Here is a 26142-nt window from a genome sequence, read left to right on the forward strand (position 1 = left end):
TTAAAATACAGCAGAATGTGTTGTCTGACAAGTCACTGGGGCATTGAACATTCATTAAAAAATCTCTAAACAATTTCTAATGGAAAGAAATAAAAGAAGAGAAAAAAACTTGTTTTCTGATGCTCCTGAAAAAGCAATAAAACACGTGTGACCTTGGATTCAGCAATCACTATCTTTAGTCCCAACAGAACAGGTGAGAAATTGTGGGCGGATTTAATGATGTCCTTGAAAGTAGGGAATTTTCTCTGTTATTTTTAGATACAAAGACAGGTAGATTTATACATAAATGTATATATATGGTAACAGACAAATATTACAACTTGCTACAAACAATAAACTGTTCCAAAACAGTAGACTTTTTATTTTTACCTCTTTTATGTCTTTTAAAATGTTAATTCTCGATGGGGGCGGGGCCAGCCACAGAGGAGACAAGACGTGCATCTCACGAGCTCCTGTGAAATTCATCAATATTTAGCTTAATTTAGTGCACAATTTATGTTTTCTAACTGATTGCTTGAATGGCACTCATGAAGAAGGAAAGCAACCTTTATTTTTTCCTTAAAAACTAAGGCTAACGAAACCTTAACTGTCTACTACTGCTGGGGACTACTCCGTCTGAACTGACCACAAGGCAGAGGTGTCTGCCTGACTTACAGCCATACCGTAATTTAATCTAATATGGCAGATATCTGCGCACAGGTCCTAGCATATCTGGACAGATTGGGGGAGAAGATGGATCGCAATTTCCATGACCTACGGCGTATAGTCAGAGATCGGGCTGGAGGAGAGATCAGTTCAATACCTAAAATGGCGGCGGACACAGGTTTTACTGAGCCCTCCCAGCTTCATACAAAGGCATCAACTTCAGGGCTTAGAACATTGCAGACTCACATGGAGTCTCCTGCACATGACACTTATCTGGCTACGGTAACAGATCTTGCACGGGAGAGAAGCTGTGTCATGCCATCTTGGCTTCAGAGATATCCAAGCCTCAGAGTTAAAGCCCCGCAATCCATTACCGCTTCACCGCAGACATGTAGTTTGCACTCCCTTGCAGAGAACTGGTTCGATGTCTCTGAGTGCTCCCGCTGCTGACAGCACTACATCCCGAACAGAGACAGTTGACCCGCTGGGGTTACCACTCATTTCAATTAAGTGCTTAGAGGGAGCAAGTAATGCTGACCTGAGGACAGTCAGATCTGGAGTGGGTTAGCTCTGCTTATAAATCTAGAGCTTCTTTACCTAAATATAGCTCAGCTCTCAGAATGCCCAAAATGCACTATCTTGAATTATACTGCTTTCTAGATGATGACCCAAATGTCTGAGAATAAGGACTGCAGACTGTTGTGGTTTTATGTATAGCTGGTTTTGTGGTTTACTTGTCTGTTGACAGATTTCACCTTACTTATTATGCCTTTTACTTATGTATGTTAAAGGTTAAGTGTACCTCCTTATCACTTAGATTGATAACTCTAAAGCCATGGGTGTGTATTATGCACTAATACATTAGGAAACAGGTTAGAGGAACTAAGCCTAACATCAGTGAAGAGTTTAACCGCAATTTTGATTTACCTAAGGTCTTCTCCACAAGAAGTTTTGAAAAACCACTTAAGGTCAGCTCCCCTTATATTATATTATGTGTTCTTGGCAGACCATAGCTTATTCTGTCCAAATAATTCATTATCAAGTCTCACAAACCAACATAAGGTTACAGTAATGCATCACCTCAAAGTCGATATGGACAAATAACAGTGTGCTTCTACTTCTTTGAACTAAGTCTCTGCTAAAACCTATATTGTTCTATCCTACCTGGGTTGTGGGGATTACCTTACTATTTCCTAATGTCGCCAATTTTGTGTGCTACACTGATAGCTGATGCCCATACAATTATATGTATAGCTAAGCAATACCCTGTTGTATTTACATAGTTAAGTGTGTTTCTTTACTGGTAAGCACTTTATATTGCTTTAACTTTTAAAATTTAAACTGAGGTATACCTATACCTGTTCCCTTTGTGTCCTGTTGGGTTAAATTCATAAGTATCATAGAATGAAGCTGTGTTACTAATTTACGTCTGCCAATATATATGCCTAATATGAAAGTTGTCAATAACTAATGTTTCTCCTGGAGGAAATTTTTACAGCTCAGCTTTTGATCTTATCTGATAGTAAACCATAACTGCCTACCTACCATTTTTCCTTTTATATACCAGTTTACCATGCGCTATTTACACTCAGCTAGGCTCACCGCTAACAATTGATTCAGAAGTGTATAAAAATATTTGCTCTAGCACTACTGGATGCATACCCAGATATGTACTCTTGTAATGCTTTTGGTCTTTTGTGTGTGTGGGGGCTTGGACGTCTGCGGCCGAGATGTCTGAGCCTTCCTGCTTAATTATTTACAGTTACAACATGTAGACTAACTATAGATTGAAGGCTGCAGAGCTATCAGAGAACCATTGGCATTTATTGTTTTATATGTGTCTATGCCATTGCATGATAACTGTAGATATCTGCGTGTTGCCAAAGCTGGATAGGGTAGGATAGATGTTTATAGCTGGGATAACCTTTGATATCCTAGTTCCTGTTATGGTATCACATAGCCTGTACCCGCTAGAAGTCTTAGCATGTATATAGTTGTCATACCCTACAAACCCTGATATTGTAGATATGTAGTTACAGATACAGCACCACCTCATTACTAGAGCACATCATTTATTATCGTTAGGCTCCTCTCCTCCCTTTCCCGCCGGTACTTGTTGCCTGCGGGTCATACCCCTATTCCCTTTTCCCTTATCGCCTGTAGGTGGCATCTCCCCAGGAGAGGAGCTCATCTGGAAGCTCCCTATATCTCATTCTATACCATGTATGCTATCATTTGTCTTATATCTCATAGTGCATACATCCTAATACCCCGCTTTGAGAATAACTGCTCCAGAATATAATCTTATTCATTTTATACACAAAAGCCCAGGGACTTTTGTCAGGTTTCTACTTAAGTATACTTATAAAGATTAGTTATCATGATAACAACCGGGGAGACTTGTTGGCTCCAATATAACTTATGGCTCCGCCCCCCGCCCTCACCTTTAACTACTGTTCACCCTTACTGTAAGTGAACAAATAAACGGTGTTTATCCGCAATGGATAATATATTGTTATAAGTTTTTCTTATATCCCTTTTTTATTTATATAGAATCCAAATCCATCTTTATGTTATATTTAGTCTACCATTCTATAGGATGTACAAGTTGTTATGGATATTTAAACTGTGAATGGTATTTTTCTTCTTTCTGTGTTATAACATAGGAAACAAAACGAAAAAGAGGCAATACCAGAATGTGATTTCTTCATGTTATACTAGAGGTTAATGGCTTGACAAACCCTCAGAGGTGACGTGTTTCAATTCTATGTATAATGTTTATTGTATGATACCCTTGTATATCTGGTATTCCACAATAAAAAACTTTGATTCTAAAAAAAAAATAAAATTGTTAATTCTCATGAACTTCAAAGTAAGTCTAAATCATTTGAATGACACGTTTTTTTTTCAAATGGTTCTGTTATTTCTTAGTAGAATGTTACATTCAACACAGATAAATGTAACATTTGTACAAAAATGAAGGATGACAAATGCGTTCATTTTTTTTATTTACAGAATACATTTAATCCACTGGTTTTGAAACCTGTCCTCAAGCCTCCAGAACAGGCCAGATTTTCAAGATTACCGTGGGTGAGAAAAGGTAAAATGCTCACCTGTGCTCTAGTTATCTCTAGATATCCTCAAAATCTGGCCTGTTAGGGAGGCTGAGGACAGGTTTGAAAACCAGTGACTTAACCCTATGGAGGATATTTATCAAAGGTCTGTCGGACTTGATCCGACAGTGCGGATCGGGTCCGACAAACCTCGCTGAATGCGGAGAGCAATACGCTCTCCGTATTCAGCATTGCACCAGCAGTTCTTGTGAGCTGCTAGTGCAACACCGATCGGGTTGAATTGCAGCGATCTCTGTCCACCTCCTCAGAGCAGACGGACAGGTTATGGAGCTGTTTCATAACTGGTGTTTCTGGAGAGCCTGAAGGCTCGCCAGAAACAAGGGGCTTCAAGCTCCATACGGAACTAAACTATTTTACCTTCTCTTTATGATGTAACATTTGGGCAAATTTTGTATATTGTTTTGAATTTAACATTCAAATAAAATATTAATAATCTACAATGAATTGTCCATTAGTTTTAATATTAAAAGTAGTATAATGCAATATCTGATTTTCACTTCAAACCAAGATGTCACTTTAACGTTAGAATTTCTTGAAGAATTTTGAAAAAAAAGAGATTCAAGTTTAGAAAACAAGATAGCCAATCAAATCTATGTTATAATGATGTTCTGCCATTCCTAATTTGATCAAATGTGTCATAAATTGTATATTTTATTTATAAAAACAATTGTTAAGAACAGAAGAAGACTTATAAGATTAATTGTTTTAAGTGAATACACTGAATAATTCCCCCATCTCTAGTTATGGCAATACCCATAGTAATGATTTCACTAACAAATTGGTTGACTATTGGCCAAACCGTAACCAACATTCAACTCTCTTATTCTTCATCTGCCTTGGGTTTCAACTATATCACACAGATTCTGTAGCTATCTTTCTGTTTGGCAATAAAACAATATGAAACAAGGCAGCACACCCCACACAGAGACAAGAATAGTCTGAGCTTCGTAAACTTCAGAGAACGCACAAGAGAGAAGATCAATGTATTATTGAATTATTAAGGTATACATTAAAGTACTCTACTTAAGGAGAACTCTCGCTTGGCTTATGAAACCAAATGTGCTAATCTATTGTAAGTCCAACATACTAATGCATATACACATTGCTGAGTTATGGTAAATACACACAAGGGAAATTGACAGAGTGTGAGGAAGTTTTTTTTTGCATTCTTTATTTACTCTGCAATTCTTAAAGAAATATGCACTTTTTGTAATTTAGAGTTCCTTGGCTTTCTTAAAATATGATATCATAACCCAGCCAAAGGATTTGAAAAGGAACAGTTAACACCTTGAGATTTTGATACAAAATATTTAATTATTTGTGGTAAAACAATTTTTTTTAATGGCTGAACACATGAGCTGATAAATCTGCTGTTTACTGCTTATCTGACTTGCAATCCAATCACATTTTTGCAACTTTTATATAAAATTTCAGCCTGTAAGCCCTGAAAGGATGAGGTACGCAGCAGAAGGCGTATAATGTCCTAGACCTTCATCTACCCACCCCTTTTCCTGGTGATTTGGGTTAAGCAGCGGTATATGTTGAACTACTCTTATACTAGCAATATTTCTGTGTCTATTCTTCAACATGGAAGTTATTATACAACAGGAGACAGCAATCACTCAAGTTTTACAATAGAAGTTTGAACAGGAGCTGTGTAATATAATAGCAATAGTTAAAGCAATAGAGGAGATAGCCATAGCTGAAAGTCCTACTGCACGCGGTCAAGGCAAAGTTATTGGAGTCTACGCAGCTTTTTAGCATGTGGCGCCAGAGAATCCGCAGATCCTGATGAGACCTCTACGGAAGCAATTTCTGACAATTTTACAAAGGAGGACCTTTAATTTTGTAGTGAAGCACGCCACAAGAAATCCTAGATGAATACCACTGAGATCAGTGTACTTTCCCTACTCGGACACCTGGGCATGAATTGTATATGGGCATAGGACACCATGATCTTGCTGGAGTGGGATACGTGAACTACTTGAGTGCTACCCTCTTATATTATTGAATAATACTTTCAGCTGTATTTGTGTTACACTTAAGTTTTTATAACACCATAGATGGTTTCTGAGATTTCATAATATCCTTTGTGCATTAGGGGTTAAGCTGTCTACATTTACCTGTTATTTCTATCAATGATAGCTTTAAGCTTGACAACAGTTTAGAGATATCAGGGTCATTGTTTTTATTTTTCCCTTTGTTTAGTCATGATCCTTTATTTGATGCATAATCCATGTTTAAAGAGCAATTGGATTTATATATTTCATTTACTAGAACTTAGAGAATAACCTTCCATTGCTTATTTGGTTTTTGTTATTGCACTTCTATAGTTTTAAATGGAGTAAGCTATAGCAAATAGAAAATATAAATTGCTTGTGTGCTGTACTATCAATACGTACTGTACATATACAGCTTCTCTTGAATATTTGCTGCACCTATACGAACTTAAATAGAGTCATTTATAGGTATATTAAAAGGTGTAGGTCTTTTGATTGCCATATTATCAATAGGTATTGCACTAATATAGTACTCTTTGGGGTCAATTTATTAATGTGTCAACCTGACCACTTTCGCTGTGTTAAATATGCTCGCTGTACATCACTGACGCAAATCTCCATTCAAAGTCCTTATTTATTAAAAAAAAATCAAACTCACACACGCCAAGGATGCTGCAAGGAGCATCATACTGTTGATAATTTTCACTATCTGTCAACTAATATACCCATAATTGTGTATGATCCTTATCACATGTCCATCACAAGACGTGTTTTCATACAGTTATTACTCTGTATACCATTTTACTTACAACATTTCTTTCTTGTCCATGAATAAGAAAAGTTCTTTAATGTAATATTTAGGGCTAGATTTCAAGTGGGCATTGCACCTCACCGGCATTGCACCTCACTTGTAATACCAGTGCACATTAGCGTGCACTGGTATTACTCAGCTGAGCACAAATATCACTTTAGCATAACATTAGTTGGTTAACTTGTGGTGTCCTTGAAATAGCTATTTTTATACAAGTACAAACAATAAATCTTACATAAATTTACTTTTGTATATATATATATATATATATATATATATATATATATATATACTGTATATATATTGCAAATGTAAAGACATTGACCATGTTCATTGTTAATGACTGTATGAGAGGACAAACAGCATATAACTAAAACTTTCTGTGTTGGTAGACTCGCCCTTTTATAGTCTAGTAACATCCCTTTGTTTCCTATGGCATTTGCGTGCTCAAAGGTAACGGATTGAAAATCAGGTCTGCTGCGTCAATTAGGATGCAAGCTTAAAAGTTGAATGTTTCAAAAATTTTAATTTGGTCGAATAGAGTTGTATGTAAAGGCAGATTACCAGTAGAATGCTCAAATAACGCAAACATCAATTTGCAACAAACAAATCTCGCCAGAGCGTATTTTTTTACAGCAAATTGGCATACATTTTACTATGTTGACGCATTGTTAACTTCGGCATATAAATTTTGTGCTTAATTTGACTTGGAATTACAGCGTATTCACGGTTAATAAATTGACCCCTATAGGTAAATGGAAGGTGCAAACCATTGAGGAACCACTCAACACCATTTTTGTTGGTGCATTTGACAGGATTATTGTCCTTGCCCCCTTTGTGTATTCCTTAAACTGTATATTATTTGGAGAATTATAATGGTAATATCAAGGTCAGCAGAGAGTGCACTGAGGAGTTTAGTATTAATAATTTTTACTCACTTTGTTATTATAATGCTGTGAGGTTTAACCTTTACTTGGTGCTTCAATTACTCTCCTTATGCACATTCTTATTGAAGCCCTGGGTGTATTTATGTTATGCACAAAGCTTCTATATTTACTAGAGATCTAGAAGTAATCATTTTGAAAATAGGTTTTTCTTTTGTACTAATTTTCCTTGTATTAATGGGGTGCTGTTGGTGGCTGCTGCACTATGTCATTGCTTTTTTATAGAAGAGAGTTTAATATTGTTAAGCTTAGTCCTGTATAGTCTGAAATTAAGGATTCTGTCCCTAGTTTGCATTGTGTCCCTGGGCATATTGACATTAACAACTTCATATTATATTGGACCTATCATATATCTACCACACCATCTACAGGTCTCCTCTACAGATGCCACAGTATAATATTTACTGTGATTAGCCATTTTCCCAGTTTCCATACTGACTATTATATTAACATATTACAGGTATAAGCTTTGCTTATCTCCTTTGTTTTACAAGTCAAGTTTATAACTTTCCTTTGACATGTCATATATTACTCAATTTTTTATTTATATATGCAAATGAGTCCAAGAGTGACCTTTCTATCTTTGTGGGCATTAAATGTTTTAATACGTACTGTAATTCCCCTGCCAGTTCCCCCTACTAGCATATATTAGTGTCGAAGGTCCAGAGGCCACTATTTATCATGTGGGATTTCACTTATCACATCTCAACACTTGACACTAGGGGGTCAATTTATCAAAGCGTCAATCTCAGTGCATTCGCTGGTGTCAATATGCGCGCCAGACGTCGCTGACACAGATTTGAATACGATACCCTTATTTATCCAAAAAGCCATCAAAAACACGCGTTTCAAGTACGGTGCGAAGAGCATCAGACTGTTGTTAACTAACAGTCATCGATGTTGCGGTTATTCGGGTTTTCCCCAACTTTATTTATACCATTTCATTACTGTCCATGAACAAGCACATTTCTTTAAAGCTAATCTTTTATTTTTCAACTGTTAATGTCCAAGAAATAGCTACATTTATACCTCAACAAACAATATCTCATAGAAAGTTATTTTATATTTACAGGTATTTGTTATACCAAAAAAAATCTGTTATATGATACTTTTACATAAATTTATGTGTATTTGTATTTCTAGTTTTTTTTTTTTTATAAATGATTATTAATGCTAGAATTTGTACATATATCTTTGCACATATCATATGTATTAATTTGCAATTAATGGATATTTTAAGAGCTGGGCCAGTTTTCTCTCTGTACCTGTGTAACCCCTCCTGATTGCAATCTAGTTTTAAAAACCACCCCTTCACAGGTGTTATAAAATGGGCTGGCATATAAGATGACATTTCTTACTGAAAAATAAATTCAAGAGAAGGAAGAAATACACTGAAAATACAATGACAGTAAAGAGGTGATTTTTATTTTCTGCTGTATCTGAATCATGACAGTTTAACCCCTTAATGACCACAATGTACCCTGTATGTCACTGGTCGTTAAAGTTTTTTTCAGGACATAATAGCACAAGTCTAACAAGAACACGCTATTAATGCCCTCCCTCCAGCAGGCTTTGTGGAATAGAGCAGTCTCAACGCTGGTGGCAAGACCGTGCTATAAAACAATCAAGTTCCAAAAAAAGGCCAGTGACATACAGGGTACGTCGCTGGTCCTTAAGGGGTTAATGTTAGGTGGGCTATCCCTTTGAGCTATCAGCTTAAGATTATATTGAATCAAACATCAATTTGGATTTTAAAATCATTGTCTAAAATGTTACACTGTGTGTCCTAATGTCAGCATCAATGTTTATCGTTAATTCTAAATTCACATATACATACTTTCAAAGTATAATACACAATGTAACAAATGGCACTTACAAATTCTGATGAGTGATCAATGACACAAGTGAGCATTTTGATTCATTAGTGATAGTTTAAAATGTATATTTGAATGAGATTGGCTCATGTCATAAATCATGTGATTATGCATATTCCAATCAAAAGTGGTTGGAAAATTCACTAGTGTGTGGGTTGTTTAGGAGTTTGCTTCATAATTGGTGCGAAAAGTGTTGCGTCAAATTTTGGGCGAAGTGGAGAGTGGGACTTGTATTATATGGCTTAAACATGGTGCACATAGATTTTTCACACAAAATAAAAAGGAAGTTAGCTATATTATGTTGTGTATTTATTTCATTTTTATCTCTATATCTATTAGTGCGACAAGTTTGGGGCAAAACCTTTCAACAAATGTGTAGAAATATTGTCCCCTTGCTTTGTGATGAGAGACAAATTTGTAGCATAATCCATAAGAAGTAATGTCTCATTTTTATCCCTATATCTACTAGTGCACCAAATGTGGAGCAATATGTGGAGCAAGGGTTCTACAACTTTAATAAAGTTTCTTATTTACTTTTATTATGTAATATACTTCATTCTCTTGCAGCATCGAACATAAGCTTTCTGTGTTTTCAGACTCCCATTAAGTTATATGGGGTGGCGGATTGAAAACTAGGTACGCTGTGTCAGAATACACGCAAGCGTACCTGTTAAATGTTTGATAAATTGGGAAAATGATGCAAGCATCTATCTGCGTCGGATTGAGATCGCGGGATCGTATTTCACGTCACAAATTTCAACATTTGCCAATCTTGCCGCTTTGATAACTATAGTAGATCAATCTTGCGACAAATACGACACGGAATTCAAGCGTAATATTAATTGACGCTTTGATAAATTGAATCCTAGGGGTTAATTACAAGTTATTTTTCACTTTTCAATAATTAGAAAAACTGGGGTTTTAAGCACTGAAGTATTTGGATATTTCTTTATGTGTTTTTCTAGTCCATAAGAAGAATAAGAGGTTACTGTATGTATAGTTCTTATTAGTCTGCAACTATCCTTGTTATGTGCAGCTGGCGGCCTATATGAAGGCTTAGTTCTTGCAGACATGGACTTATGTGTTGTGTATTGTATTGACTAATCTGCACGTTATGTTAACTTTATTCTTTGCACAACAACATTGGCTCCTTTGTTTTTGACTATGTGATGTAGCCTGAATATCATAATTTGCATTGTGCTAAACCTTAAAAAAAATTATATATAAAATAATAAAAAAAAGTAATATATTCTCATTATTTATTTTGCTTCTTTACGTTTAATCAAGCCTAGAAAGTGATGGATTTTGTAATTCTTAGTACTGGAAATGCACCCAGCTGATTTATTAAGGCTAACCCAGCTACATATATGTGCCTAATTGGTTCGGCAGATATGAACTGCAAAACAATGCACTTTATACTAACATAAAGACTGTGGCTAGTTTTGTTGTCTGCAGACTCAAGCCCAAATTGGTTCCTTCACATAAGGCATAAATTAGGTGGAGTTTGGCTGTTGAGAAACATTTGCAGTAAACAAGATATTGATTTAATTTAAAACAATGTTTAGAATTGGCTGATATGTTATTCCATAGGAAGACAACATAAATGTCTTACAAGGTGTTTAATTTGCCTTTAAAAGACAAAGAAGATATTACGTAGTTGCCCCATGTTACGCTCTCACCATGCCAGGTCGTCTGTCTCCCCCAGCATTTTATTTTTTATTAAAACTGACATGTTTTATAAATTTGTGTTCCTGCGGTTCCAGTTCCTAATGCTTGTTTTAATCTGTTGGAAAGAGGAAGGGAATAAGGGATTTCACTATTCTCACTGATGCTGTGAGTTCTTTCCTTTAATGGGATATTAAACACTATGGACCAGATTATCAGTGGAGAGCCAAATATCAATTTTGCTAAAGCACTATTTGCACTCCACTTTGTAATACAGCAGTGCACGCTAATGTGCGCTGGTTCTGCAGGTGAGGTGTAATGCGAATGCAACCTCGCGTTCGCTTGCACGGAAGCATTGCGCTCATGAGAGTGCGCTGTCATAGGCTCCAATGGGAGCCTCGTTCTCATGCCATGAGCAAAGGTGGTAAGTCATGCAGCAATGTGTAGCAAATATAAATATATATGTATATAAGCATATACATATATATTTACAGGGAAATACAGTTCCCATAGACTACAATTTAAAGGTACTTTTAAGTGTCGGTTTTTTTTTTTTCTAACACCCCCCACCCGCCGACTTTAGTATAGTTTCTTTTTTTTTTTCTTTAAATGCTACTTTTTTTTAAAAAAAAGAAGAAAACTAACACTTAAGTTTGGGGGCAATTAGGGATTATTTACAAAAAGAACCATGCTCGCAGTAGCAATAACCAGCAACTTGCAATGGCTGTTATATATTGCACACCGAATATATGTAAGTGCATTGCGGCCCTTTGCAGTCAAGTAGCTAAAAACATGAGAAACATTCCAATGTTCTATATATAATTTTATATACAGTATATAAAATATATATATCTGATGATTTTATATATATAGAAATATTTAAGAATAAATAAAACATATTCTATTAGAAAAACATTGGAATTTGAAATATTCATCATTCATGTTGGGTTGGGTTTAGCGCACTTGAATAAACTCAATCAGGTTGGTGCGAATATTGGTGTTAGGTTTTTTTACTTTCATCTTGTAATATGAGCGCAACCCGATGCGTGCAAAAAGCCTCTGTCTAGAGTAGTTAACGTGTGAGCGGAAGCACAAAATAGCTCCCCACTCGTAATCAAGCACTAAATGTTTGAAGCAAGATATCTTTTCATTTAACACTGCCGTATTAATGATGTAAGGTACATTTGTATATGATTTCTCACAGCTACAACTTTCTTTAGTGTTTTTTAACACTGCTATATCGTGTGCGCACAATACTTTATACACATTGCTATGTGGAAGTTGCTTGCAGCATCAATATAATAGTGTATATCTATCTAGGAGAAAAGTAGTTTGCTCCATAAGTGAAGCAATTCCCACTACATTGATAGAGCAAGCTCATTTTCTCCCAGATAGCTGTATACTGTTGTATTGATAGCACAAGAATCTTTCCCATATAGTTTAGCTCTTCTGTATTGAAAGCACAAACTGCATTAACCATATTACAAGACTTTTATATTATTATATCAGAGGTGCAAGCTAGAATTTACTGTTTTCTGATCAGTTTTTACCCTTTATTACATGAAAGCTGATAGCTTCTTATAAAATTTAAAAAGAAAATGAGTCATTTGATGTATGAGTAGTTATTCATATGTGGTACGTTTGCCATACTTCACATCACACTTTTTTCCCTGTTAAATTTCTGCAATTTGAGGTTCCCCTTCCCTTCTCAGGAATTTTATCTATTAGCACTTCGATAAACTGACCCTTAAAGGACCTTTATACACAGTAGAATAGCATAATTAACACATGCATAATAAAAAGACAATGCAAAATGTTCCTGACAATTTTTATGTTAGTTCCATTTTATTTCCAACTGCATCACGTGACAGTCAATCATAAATTGCATATACATTTGCTTTGTGAACTCTTGCACATGATCAGTAGGAGCTGGTGCCTCTGAAAGTGTGAATATAAAAAGACTGTGCACATTTACATAATAGAAGTGAATTGGAAAGTTGTTTACAATTGTGAGCTCTATCTGAATAACAAAATAATAATTTTGACTTTAGTGTTCCTTTAAGTTGTGGGTTTTAGTCAGCTGTGGAGCACATCAATAGCAGCAGCAGTGCCAACTCGTCAGATCAGTGATGTCATATACACTCCCCCCCATCAGATCAGTGATGTCATATACACTCCCCCCCATCAGATCAGTGATGTCATATACACTCCCCCCATCAGATCAGTGATGTCATATACACTCCCCCCATCAGATCAGTGGTGTCATATACACTCCCCCCCGTCAGATCAGTGATGTCATATACACTCCCCCCCATCAGATCAGTGATGTCATATACACTCCCCCCCATCAGATCAGTGATGTCATATACACTCCCCCCATCAGATCAGTGATGTCATATACACTCCCCCAAAAAAGGCAGAAGATATTTGAGATATCTGTAACTCAAACCACCTAAGTCACTGGTTAAACACAGATGTACATTAGAGTATTTTGTTTAATCAATTCCTTTCAAAGTTATGCTCTTTTGCAACTCCAGAATTAGAATAGGACCCGTGATTGTAGAATACAACTGTATACTCTCCCTATTCACTAACTGTATTCTTATGTAAAGCTTCAATAAACTCAGCTGGTGTATCATCTTTACTATGTGTTTAACCCAGAACAAAAAGGGAACTTGTTTAAAGGGACAGTCAAGTCCAAAAAAACTTTCATGTTTCAAATAGGGCATGTAATTTTAAACAACTTTCCAATTTACTTTTATCACTAATTTTGCTTTTTTCTCTTGGTATTCTTAGTTGAAAGCTAAACCTAGGAGGTTCATATGCTAATTTCTTAGACCTTGAAGGCCGCCTCTAATCTAAATGCATTTTGATAATTTTTCACCACTAGAGGGCATTAGTTCATGTGTTTCATATAAATAACATTGAGCTCATGCATGTGAATTTACCATGGAGTCAGCTCTAATTGGCTAATATGCAAGTCTGTCAAAAGAACTGAAATAAGGGGCAGTCTGCTAAGGCTTAGATACAAGGTAATTACAGAGGTAAAATGTGTATAATTATAACTGTGTTGGTTATGCAAAACTGGGGAATTGATAATTAAGGGATTATCTATCTGTTAAAACAACAAAAATTCTGGTGTTGACTAATGAAAATTCAAGCAATGATAGCCCAAGGGACAGGGTTCAAAAGAACTGATTCAGACATTATATGTTCTATATTAAATAGAATTAAGTAAATAATAATATAATGTACTGTGCGAAGTCATTCTATCAAAGGAACATAGGGTTTGGGATTCCTGTGCGCAAACAGTTCCTTTTTTACCTTCTCAGTTAAGGTTATCCTTTTGAGATCAGCGTAATTAGAAAATTAGGTTATATCGGTATAATCTCTTTAACAATCGGTGTATATTATAGATCATAACCTTTACAGACCTGATATTGGCAACATGACTTATGATACCGGAAGATGGAATCTAAATGAGATCTTAGCAATAAGGCAATTACTACAGCTTTAGGAGCATATAAGCCATTCATTTTGCTGAATGACAGTCGCTAGAACAAAAGCTTTCTACATACCAATCACTGATGCCCAGTATGTTGGTGTAGTGTGGTAGCGTAATGTCATTACGTAAAGCTGACATATAGAGGTAGAAGCATTTTTGGATTTTTTTTTTTTTTTTAACACTTATTTATTTTAATTATGTCATTAGGCTGAAGAAAAAAAAAGGTAATAAATGAATCCATCATATGGACAGAGGATTAATTTCCAAGATTGACTTGCTTAATCACCCAATGATGCATATTTATGACACTAGAATGGTAATCTCACTAGGGTTTTCAGAATTTTCCTGTGGGCTTGTTGGTAAATCACCATTACATTCTATATATGGTTTTGACTATGGATACACAAGAGGTTATCCCTTAATTGGACAATACATTTTTTCCATGAACCTTTAATTTAATTAATATTTAAAAGAAACGAAAAAGGTTAAGGATTACGTACTTACGTACGTAAAAAATGAATTAAAATAGTTGTGTTGTTAAAAATTAGGCTGCATTTATCATCCACAAGGGAACAGGGGCATAAATATTCTCCTCTGGTGGACAACAATCCGCTGCCCGCTTTTAACATTGCTCAGGAGCACTCCTTTGCACTTGCTTACAAACCTGCCTGCGCAGAGCCAATCACATGTGGGCAGGAGCTGTCAATCTCCTCAGTCGGAAGAGACCAGAGAGATTGATATTCTTCATCTAATAGGTGGAGAACAGGGTAGGGATGACCGCTGCTTGATAAATCGTGAGCTGCAATCAAAGTTGAGAAAAGGGTTTGATAAATCTAGACCAATGGGCCGGATTTAACCAGCAGCAGATGCTGCTTTATCTGCCTGTAGATTCCAGCTCGCCGGAAACATAAGTTAAGAAGCACCTTTTAGGTGGAGGACTGCGATCATCCCGATCCAATCGGGATGAATGACACCCCTTGCTAACAGCAGAGTGGCCGAGAAGGTGCAGGGGTTTGCATTGCACAAGCATTTGACAAGAAATACTTGTGCAATGTTAAATGCTGACATCGTATGCTGTCGGCATTTAGCGATGCTGGGCGGACATGATTCGCTACAGCTAATCATGTCCACCCAGCATATGATACATTGACCCCAATGTGTGTATTTGTGGTTACGTTTTGGTATAGTAAATGCTGTTCTCTAGATTATCACAAATATATTCAGCACAAATTAAACAATTATTCAGTAAAATGCCTTACGTCAACTCTAAATCAGCTTTATAGCCACAATGAATCATTATTCTGCCCTTCCTTAGAAAACATGTTGTTGTTTTGTTTTTTAACCCACTTACAAAATGTACCTAATCAGAGCTGTGCAATAATTTTCCATTTGTTAGTAAAAATACAAGTGAGTCTTATATAGCAAAATACAACAAACTATCTGGTCATGTTGGCAGTGAAGGAGTTAAGAAGAAGCCATGCTTTGTCTGTGCTACAGAAACAATGTTTCTTTTTCCTATGTAACACATCAGAACTACAAAGGTTTCAAACAGATGTAATGCATCTTCAGTTGTGACAGCATAATTTTAGCTTAATTGAACGTCTACTTGCAAGTTTCAGTGTTTGTGGTATATAATCAATGAACACGTCTATTCTTCACTGAATCATGGATGTTTAAAGCTAAGATTCATAGGATTAATTACTGCATCCGTTTCATAGATGCCGCACTACAGTCTGATTCTTTGTAACTATCCAGCCTGCAGATGGATGGAACACATTAAAAGGAAGTTGCCCTATTGTGAATTTCTGTTTTAAATGCAATGTTCCTTGATTTACAGCAACTTAATTTACACACCAAATAAATGCTTATCTGGTCTCAAGTATCAAGCTAACCCAGTGATCTATATTCACAGGATTGATATAAGCTGACAGTATTTCAGGTACTAAAATGAAATTTTGAGTTTTAAACTCTTTTTCTAATTGCAAAAGTGTTGTGGAAGTCATGGGGATATTTTTTCCCCCATAGTACCGAGAAGTTTGCATTTAATGAAATTGTAAACATCAATATAAGCTTTTGAGAAGTAACCTATTAAATGGACATAAGCGCTAGTATTAAGTTGTATGTTTAATAGTAAATGTTTGAAGAATATGTTTGTAATATAAACAGCATGACAATTGTAATGTATAATAATACATTATAACATTTTATTTATGTATTTATTATTTAGGATTTAAATTAAGTCAGAATGGATGTATCTTTATAACTGTAGAATAATGTAAATTATTTGGAACCATAATATAGTATTGTAGAGACCTTGACTCTCTGGTTAATCAAATTTATTAACCCATGGCTTAAAGGGAAATTATACTATAGGTTGTCTACTCTGCATTTAACTGAGAAGCCGTTAAACACATAAAGATTAATCTTTTTCATGAAAAATGTAAAAGATGTTAATGTAAAGGTATATTAAACAGTATGAGATTGTAATCTAAAATGCTTCATTATATGCAATCTATATTTGATTATTTATTTTGTCCCTTTTACTTTGTTGGTTTTCTAAATTCCACTGACTTTCAATAAAGTAATGGGCACCACCGTGATTTAGCTTACAATTCCCCAGATCTATCTTTCCTGCTGAGGACAATAAGGAATATATATAAAACATGCAATAAAAGAGGCTTTGTGAAACATAGTATTATCAAAAAGGGTTTCCATACAGCCTTTTATTGCACAGACAGAGATAAATAGAAAACTAGTTCAAACATGGTGGCACTTATTATTTTATAGAAACTTCTTTAAAGAAGCTAAATCTTTACACTTATATTTTCAATATTTAAACAACTAATATAATTGTAAAAAAAATACATATTTATTTATAAATGATTCCGTTGCATTAACGATCATTGGCTGAGGCAAACAACTTCTACATAAAGGAAACTCTCCACAACTATGACATACAAAACGGTTTATGGAACACATGAATATTTACTAAAAAAACAACTTAGCAGAATTTTCTTTTCTTTTTACTAAGGCATTAAGGACCAGTTTGAGTTCAAAGTCCATTTATACAGTCTTACATGATGGACAGACGTCACTTTCAACCTAAATCAGAGCTCTAAAACAATGACATTCGGACAATCAATATTTTCTTGATAACATCCCAACACATGATATATGGTCATTATGTGGTCAGTAGGGTCTAATGGAATCTGGGTGAGTTCTACTTGACTTCCTGACTTAACCATTTCAAGATCTACAAATTACTTGTATGTAATTCAAAATCAATCGCAGCAAAATAACAGTGTTCTGGATTAAATGCCAGGACTTATATGTTTCATTTGTAAACACTTCTATATTAATGAAACTCTAATATGTATTGTCAAATAGATCAGCACAGTTAATCTTGGTGCGGAGCTTGGTCATGTGATACAGGTTCCAGAAAAGAACTAGCTAGTGAGTTATAACCTTGTCAGTACTGTAATCATCAGTCATATATTGGGTTGAAGTAAACTGTATTAATTTTGCTTTATTTCATTTTGGATTACTGTAAAATATAGATACAGTATATTAGCCTCTGAAGGATAAATCCAGTTAGGGATTTCAAATAAAATCACAGGAAGACAATTTTTATTATTGCACTGAAATCTTAGAAAACACTAAGGTATAACTCAATAAAAATAGCGCAATTCTGACGAGTGGATAATCTTCAACTGGGAATTAAACAGACATTAAACACAATTTCATTCCCAATAAAATATTTAATTCTATATTGTAAAAAAAAAAGCACTTTTATCATTTGTTTTTATATTTAGAATTGTGTTTGTCCATAGTTACCAGAGAGGATGAATTGTACCCTGCAAACTAATTGGCCAAAGCACAAGAGACAAGATGAATATATTCAAGATGTTTATCAAGGGGTATGTTCTTGGATTGCAAAACAATGTAAACCACTAAAATATAGAGTGCAAAAATGTAAGCAAGGCTATTGATACACAATATATTGTACTTCAATAGTTAATATCTATAAGGGGTAGTATGATGTGTGCTGCAGTACTTATGTCGGAAAATGTGGATGCAGCATTTCCCACAGGCAATAGAGGGCCAACAGTAAAGCTATTCATGTAAGATAATGCAAATGCTCAAAGACTATAGACCACAAACATTTTACCCAGGAAGTGGAGTTTTTCATTTATTTTAATAGCATATTAATGTGTATTTGAATGCACAATAGCAAGAAATAAAAGTTAGTAGCACGATTTTTCAAGCTTTAAATAAGCAAGCAGTATTTTGGAATGAGTACAAACGCAAACTGTATCCGAAGATGTATAATACGAGTGCCATGAGCGCATTAGTAGCATTGTGCACTATTTATTAAAAGAATACAAGACACATAGGGGCCGAATTATTAAGCTGCAAATTCAAAAAGAAGCAGCGGTCGTAAGATCACTACACCTTGGCAGATAGCAATCATCCTGATCAGATACGATCGGGATGATTGAAACCCCCTGCTAGCGGCCGATTGGCTGCAAATTTGCAGGGGGTGGCATTGCACAACTTGTAACACACAATTAAATATCATTGACTTGCAGGACAGAGTGCACAATGACACTTTTTAATCTAGCCCTTATTTTGCAAATGCAGTGGTTAATTTGCTGATATAGACTATGGATTTACTAATTAATTTGAAGCGCAGAAGTTATAAATTGTATAGTTCTGTCTTGCTGATAAGCTCAGGATCTCAGATCTCTGTACAGTGCCTATAGATGACAATGGCACAGGTTACCCGAGAAGTTTCATGACATTTTTAGTGGACAATGTACAACTGCTGAAGGGTTTTCAGGAAAGCAGACATGACCTGAGGCTACAACGTCATAATATGCTACAGTGGGCAGTGTTACTTCTTTAGAATGACAAAAAAATTAACTAATGATGTTCTTTGACTGTCCTAATGATGAAGGTTTAAAAAACTTCATAACCAATGAATAATTATATTGTTTCCATGACGTCGTAAGAAGGATGCAATGCATTGGCCACAGCAAAGCTTGCCAACTAAGGGGAGTTATGTACATAATCTTGATTGTAAGCTATTTAGACCAAGTTCTTTTCCTCCTGTACCAATTCCATTCCCAAGTCTAATTACACTGTGTTGTTTATTATTATTATCAGGTATTTGTAGAGCGCTAACAGGTTCCACAGCGCGATGAACATAGGTGGTATATAAAAAAACAATTACAGGGATCAAATGGGTAGAGGGTCCTGCCGAGAGTTGCACTTTTGTAGTCAGCTCTTATGAAGGTGGACTACAAACAGCTGGGCTCATAGGATTACATGCTATGGGGTTTAAGGGGATAGCAGTGGAGATAGGAAAGTTAGTGTAGGTTGTATGTGTCCCAGAATAGTAGAGTCTTCAGGGAGCACTTGAAGCTTTTAAAAGTAGGGGAGAGTCTTGTGGAGCGAGGCATAGAGGCCCATAAGATGGGAGCCAGTCTGGAGAAATCTTGTAATCGGGAATGTGAGGAGGTAACAAGAGAGAAGGAGAGGAGGAGATCATGAGCAGAGCGAAGGGGTCGGAAGGGAGAGTATGTGGAGACAAGGTCTGAGATGTAGAGGGGAGCAACGCAATTGAGGGCTTTATAAGTCAGAGTGAGAATTTTGTGTTTAATCCTGGAGGCAAGGGGAAGCCAGTGAAGGGATTGGCAGAGAGGTGCGGCAGATGAAGAGCAACGTCTAAGGAAGATGACCCTGGCAGAAGCATTCATTATGGATGGTAAAGGAGCTAGGGAGCAGCTAGGGAGACCAGAGAGGATGGAGTTGCAGTTGTCGAGACGGGAAAGGATGAGAGAGTGGATTAAAATCTTAGTTTGTTCTTGTGTAAGGAAATGTCTGATTTTAGCAATGTTTTTAAGGTAGAAGTGGCAGGCTTTGGCCAAGGACTGAATGTGATTAGTGAAAGAAAGATCCGAGTCAAGTGTGATCCCAAGACATCAGGCATGTGATGTTGGGGTAATGGAGTTATCAACAGTTATAGAGGCATGGGATGTGGAGATTTTGGAAGAAGGGGGGAAAATAAGGAGCTCAGTTTTGGAGAGATTTAGCTTGAGGTAGTGAGAGGACATCCAAGATGAGATATGAGAGAGACAGTTAGTGACATGGCTTAGCAAGGAAGGAGATAGTTCTGGTGAAGAGAGGTAGATTTTGGTATCATTGGCATACAGATGATCGTGAAACCCGTGGGACCTTATTAAGGAACCTAATGAGGACGTGTAGATTGAGAAGAGAAGGGGACCAAGGACAGAGCCTTGCGGTACCCAACAGAAAGAGGTAATGGGGCAGAGGATGCCCCAGAGAAGGCTACACTAAAGGAACGGCTAGACAGGAAGAGAACCAAGAGAGAGCAGATGCCAAAGGATTGGAGGGTATGTAGAAAAATAGGGTGGTCGACAGTATTAAAGGCTGCAGACAGATCAAGGAGGATAAGTAAAGAGAAGTGGCCTTTGGATTTTGCTGTAAGTAGGTTGTTGGTAACCTTAACTATTGCTGTCTCTGTTGAGTGAAGGTGGTGATTGCAGATTGCAGTGGATCAAGGAGGGAGTTTAATGTAAAGAAATGGGATAGATGTGCATATACTAGCTTTTCAAGAAGCTTTGAGACAAAAGGGAGTAGGGAAATAGGGCAGTAGTTGGATTGGGAGGTTGGATCGAGAGAAGGTTTTTTGAGGATAGGTGTGACTAATGCAGGTTTAAGAGATGTGGGAATTATACCAGTGCTGAGGGAGAGGTTGAAGATGTGTGTGAGTATAGGAGTAAGGGTAGAAGAGTGAGAGGGGAGTAGTTGTGAGGGGATGGGAACGAGGGGACAGGTAGTAAGGTGAGATGATAGTATAAGGGCAGAAACTTCTTCCTCTGTAACAGGGGCAAAAGAGCTAAATTTATAACTATGTGGGTTTTGGATGATTGTGAGCTTTTGAGGGGGAGGGAGACCGGTAGTATGTTGAGAGCTGATTTCATTTCTGATGGAGTCAATTTTGTTGTTGAAGTATCAGGCAAAATCTTGAGCTGAGAGAAAAGTTGTAGTGGGAGGTGGGGGTGGGCGGAGAAAAGTATTGAATGTGGAGAACAGATGTTTTGGATTAGAGATAAGAGTGGAGAAGAGTGGAGAAGTAATGTTGCTTATATTGATTAAGAGTAGAAAGAGTTCAAGATGAATTTATAGTGAAGAAAGTCAGCAGAACTCCGAGATTTCCTCCAGTGTCTTGTGTATATAGCTCTGGGTAATACTGAAAAATTCTTCAAATAAAATAATAATCTAGTAAACTGTCTAGCAAATGGAAAGCATATTAAAGGGACAGGAAACCACATTTTTTTTCTTTGATGATTTGGATAGAACATTTAATTTTAAACAACTTTCCAATTGACTTCTATTATCAAATTTGCTTCATTCTCTTGTTATCCTTTGCTGAAAGAACAGCATTGCACTAAGGGCAGCCAGCTGAACGCATCTAGTTAGCCAATCACAAGAGACAAATGTGTGCAGGACCCAATCAGCAGCAGCTCCCACTAGTGTAGGATATGTGCATTTTCTTTTTCAACAAGGGATACCAAGAGAACAATGCACATTTGAAAATAGAAGAGAATTTAAAAGTATCTCAAAATGACATGCTCTATCTGAATCATGCAAGTTTAATTTTGATTTTCGTATCCCTTTAACTAGTTTCAGCTTGCCATATGCTTTTATTAATGGATCCATGTTTTGGCTTTTTCTACTGGCTCAAATCATCCTTTACAGCTAGTATTTCTAAACGTGAATCACTTTTACAAAATGTAAAACGCATACAAGCAACATTCTCTGACATGATGCTAAGTTTTATCTTAAACCTACCAAGTTGCTGAACTTTGAATTTAATAGAGGGTTACACTCAATGCAAGTCATATTTTTGTGCATTTATAAAGCAGAATAACTATGTTAACCTACTGTGAAAAAAAAGAAGGTGTGTGGTAGAACTTGTAGTTCCTTTAAAAGCAGAAAATAATTGATCAGGCCCCAGTTACTTTGGGTTCCACTATTGTAAAATAATCTGTGTTATTTTCACCTTTGGTAAAAGGAATGAAGTTTCTACTATTGGAAGTGAGAGGAAAGCATTGCACTAGATATCCCAACACAAATCTTTTATCTTGGTTCTGCTGCAGTAGTGATTTATCCCACGTGTGAGTTTAGGACCAAACAGATAGTACGTATCCGTCACTGCGGTTCTTTGAAATGCAAAGCCTGCCATCTGTTTTTTAAGGGACCACTACACCTTAAAATTGATTCTGATTTGAATGCCTTTGAACGGCTGTTTTGAGAGCAGGAGTAATTTTCATGCTGCACAGAGAGGGAGAGATATTAATTCTCAAGTGATTGGAAAATAGATTTTCTAACTTTAAACCAGTAGTCTGAAATGTCACCCTCTGCAACAGAAAGTCATAGTAAGGTAATTTGTTAAATGGAAATCTTAAATTACTTTCTCAGTGCTGGAGTTTATTGGAGAGATATTGGATTATCACAAGCGGTATTATATGGCTTTGTTTTCTTTTTTTTCTTTTTTTCTCCCCATCTGCAGCATTGCGTTCTAATGAGGGGAAAAAATCTTAAAGGGACCACCTTGTCTGAATAAAAAAAAGAAATATGTTTTACTTTGAACTCTAGAATACATATGTCGCTTTTTCCTGTCCAAGACATCTGTCAAATTGCTAAATATTTTTTTTATACAAGTAGGAAGAAAGTAAAACGTTTATTAAATAGTAAAAAATTCATTTTGAAGTGATAATATCTGTTCCTTTACAGTTTCCATATTGGTATGTTATTACTTCTGGTAGAATTTTTAAGTACTGTATATTAAAAAAGTATTAGAAGTAAGCAACACTTTATTATACCCTCAAACAATTCACAGAGCCTTTCAGGTAGGGGGTCATTCCACAAGCATTTGACTGCAGGGGCATGGGAAAAGGGGTGGGTCATAGCCGCATCATAGGTGGGTCAAGATGTGCTGTGGATGTGGTTGGTCCATGTTGGGGTTAGGACAGTGTGTTCCCTGGGTGCAGTAGAAGTTCCTGAAAACTGAGTCATTTGCCCTGGCTGAGAAGAATGTAGGCAATGCCTAATATTTATTTTTTTGGCTGCAGTGACAGGACCTAAAATACAAAGTGATAAGCAGAGAACTGCAAAGCCACAACCGGAAATATATATAGGCCTTTCCTAAATGGTCATGGCTCAATGGTCACTTCTAATGGCCACTTCTAATGTTCATTGGCTAATATGTACTTCTTAAAATGCTCATTGGCTGATAGATACTTATTCAAATGCTCATTGGCTAATAGGTACTTCTTCAAATGCTCATTGGCTGATAGATACTTATTCAAATGCTCATTGGCTAATATGTACTTCTTAAAATGCTCATTGGCTGATAGATACTTATTCAAATGCTCATTGGCTAATAGGTACTTCTTCAAATGCTCATTGGCTGATAGATACTTATTCAAATGCTCATTGGCTAATATGTACTTCTTAAAATGCTCATTGGCTGATAGATACTTATTCAAATGCTCATTGGCTAATGGGTACTTCTTCAAATGCTCATTGGCTAATGGGTACTTCTTCAAATGCTCATTGGCTAATGGGTACTTCTTCAAATGCTCATTGGCGGATGGGAATGTCTTAATAATGCTCATTGTCTGATAGCTATGTCTATGTCTATGTCTATGTCATTCATATATATTTCCAGCTATTGTTGATTGAGCATTAGTCGGTAGTACCTACCTATAAGCCATTGCGCATTAGTAGGAAGTGTCGAAAAAAAAATAGTAGGAAGTGCACATCTGAGGCGCCTACGTCTCTAAATGTTGATTTTTTTATATGGGTGACAGAACATTTTTGCGTACAGTGTCCCTTTAAGATGCCAAGCAAGCACACATGCAAGTGGGTTAAACATCTGTCTAAGATTTCCCAACTTTCTCTTAAAATGTATAATAAATTAAATGTGTTTCTGTGCTGTATCTAAAAAGGGAACATAAAAACGCATTTAGGTATTTGTTTTGTAACAAATGTAAGTGTTTTTGGGGTTTGCTCATATCCACCAATAGTATTATAGGATGTGTTTTTATCAGCCCCTGAGTAATCTGACCCTATGGATGAGTTGTTCAGACATATGTATTTCCTGCATTTTTTTGCATAAATGTTTTGTAGATGATCTATTTGCTCTGATTTTCAGACTCCCTACCAAGCCCCAAAGTTTTAGGAGAATACCGACGTATACCTACTCCAGCTTGCTTCTGTTTGTGTAAAGGGTCTTTTCATATGCAAAGGAAGGGGGAGTCGGAGTGTCTTATTTGCCCACTTGCAGTGGGTGTTCCAGTAACCTTTTAAACAGAGCTAAACTGGAAGCTTCTAAGTAAGTTTTTAAACGGTTTTACACTGGATTTTTATATCAGTATCTGTGCATATTATTCTATATAGTAGTGTCTATTACATGCAGTTATATGAAAATTGGTGTATACTGTCCCTTTAATATTTCATGCAGACATTTTAACATACTTAATTAGCTGCTCTTTAATATGCACAAAATAACATTTAATAATTTAATTTCTACATTATTTCATTATCTGCACTCTGTTTCTTAGCACAAATTCTGACAACACCCTGGACAGCTCCGTCGCATAATCAGGAATGTCAGCATAGTGAGTGAGGTACCCAGGGGCAGCTGCTTATTTGGCGCCAGATTATGAGTAGAACACAAACATTTGTGCGCAAGCGATAAGGTTTATCATAGGTGTTTGTGCACTATCGCTATTTACGCTAGAATGATTACCGTGAATTCATTGCTCTGGTTAACTGTTTGCAAAACAGAAAAGTTGCACAAAACATCAAAAATACATAACAAAGTATAGTTAGACTCATAATAACACTATCTAATAAAAATGATTTAAGAAAGTATTGCACACATAAGTTATAAGGGCTCAAACATACGAAATCTCAGGTGTTAGGGAAAATAAAGTCTGTAAAGGGCTTTAACAATGGGATACATATATATCTCTAAAGGTGGATATGTGTATATATATATATGTCTATATATGTGTGTACATTTGTATTAATGTATTTATATGTGTATATATGTATGGATATTTATATCAGTGCATGGGAGCCCTTTGCTGTTAAGTACATGAAAACATGTAAAAGAATATTTATACGCAAGTTCAGCTTTTGCGCACGATGGGTTACCCCGAGAATGAAAACAGTTTAGTTTCAACGAGCGCAAAAAGCTTACTTCTAGCACAATTAACGCTTGGTCTGGAGCATTAATTAGCACCCCACTTGTAATCTGGCCCTTGATCAGCAACAAGGAGGGGATGACCTCTATGATAACCTTATGACAAACCCCAGCCATGTGACAGTCCCCCAGCATAACCCTGCCATTTATAATATCCTCACTACTCTGTCCTCAATATAAACTGCTATGGATACACAAATTTTAAATTATTTAGTCCTTTCAGCAGTGAAGAGACTGGAAATGTATTAGAATTTGGGGCCAT

At 36.2% G+C, this 26142-nt stretch overlaps 1 protein-coding gene across 1 annotated transcript in view; it reads right to left on the reverse strand.

The window, feature by feature from the left end:
* Window positions 1-26142, reverse strand: part of CELF4 (CUGBP Elav-like family member 4) — a 1552143-nt gene that overhangs the window by 574826 nt on the left and 951175 nt on the right.

Source organism: Bombina bombina, chromosome 2 (assembly GCF_027579735.1).
Source record: "Bombina bombina isolate aBomBom1 chromosome 2, aBomBom1.pri, whole genome shotgun sequence".
Classification (NCBI taxonomy): domain Eukaryota; kingdom Metazoa; phylum Chordata; class Amphibia; order Anura; family Bombinatoridae; genus Bombina; species Bombina bombina.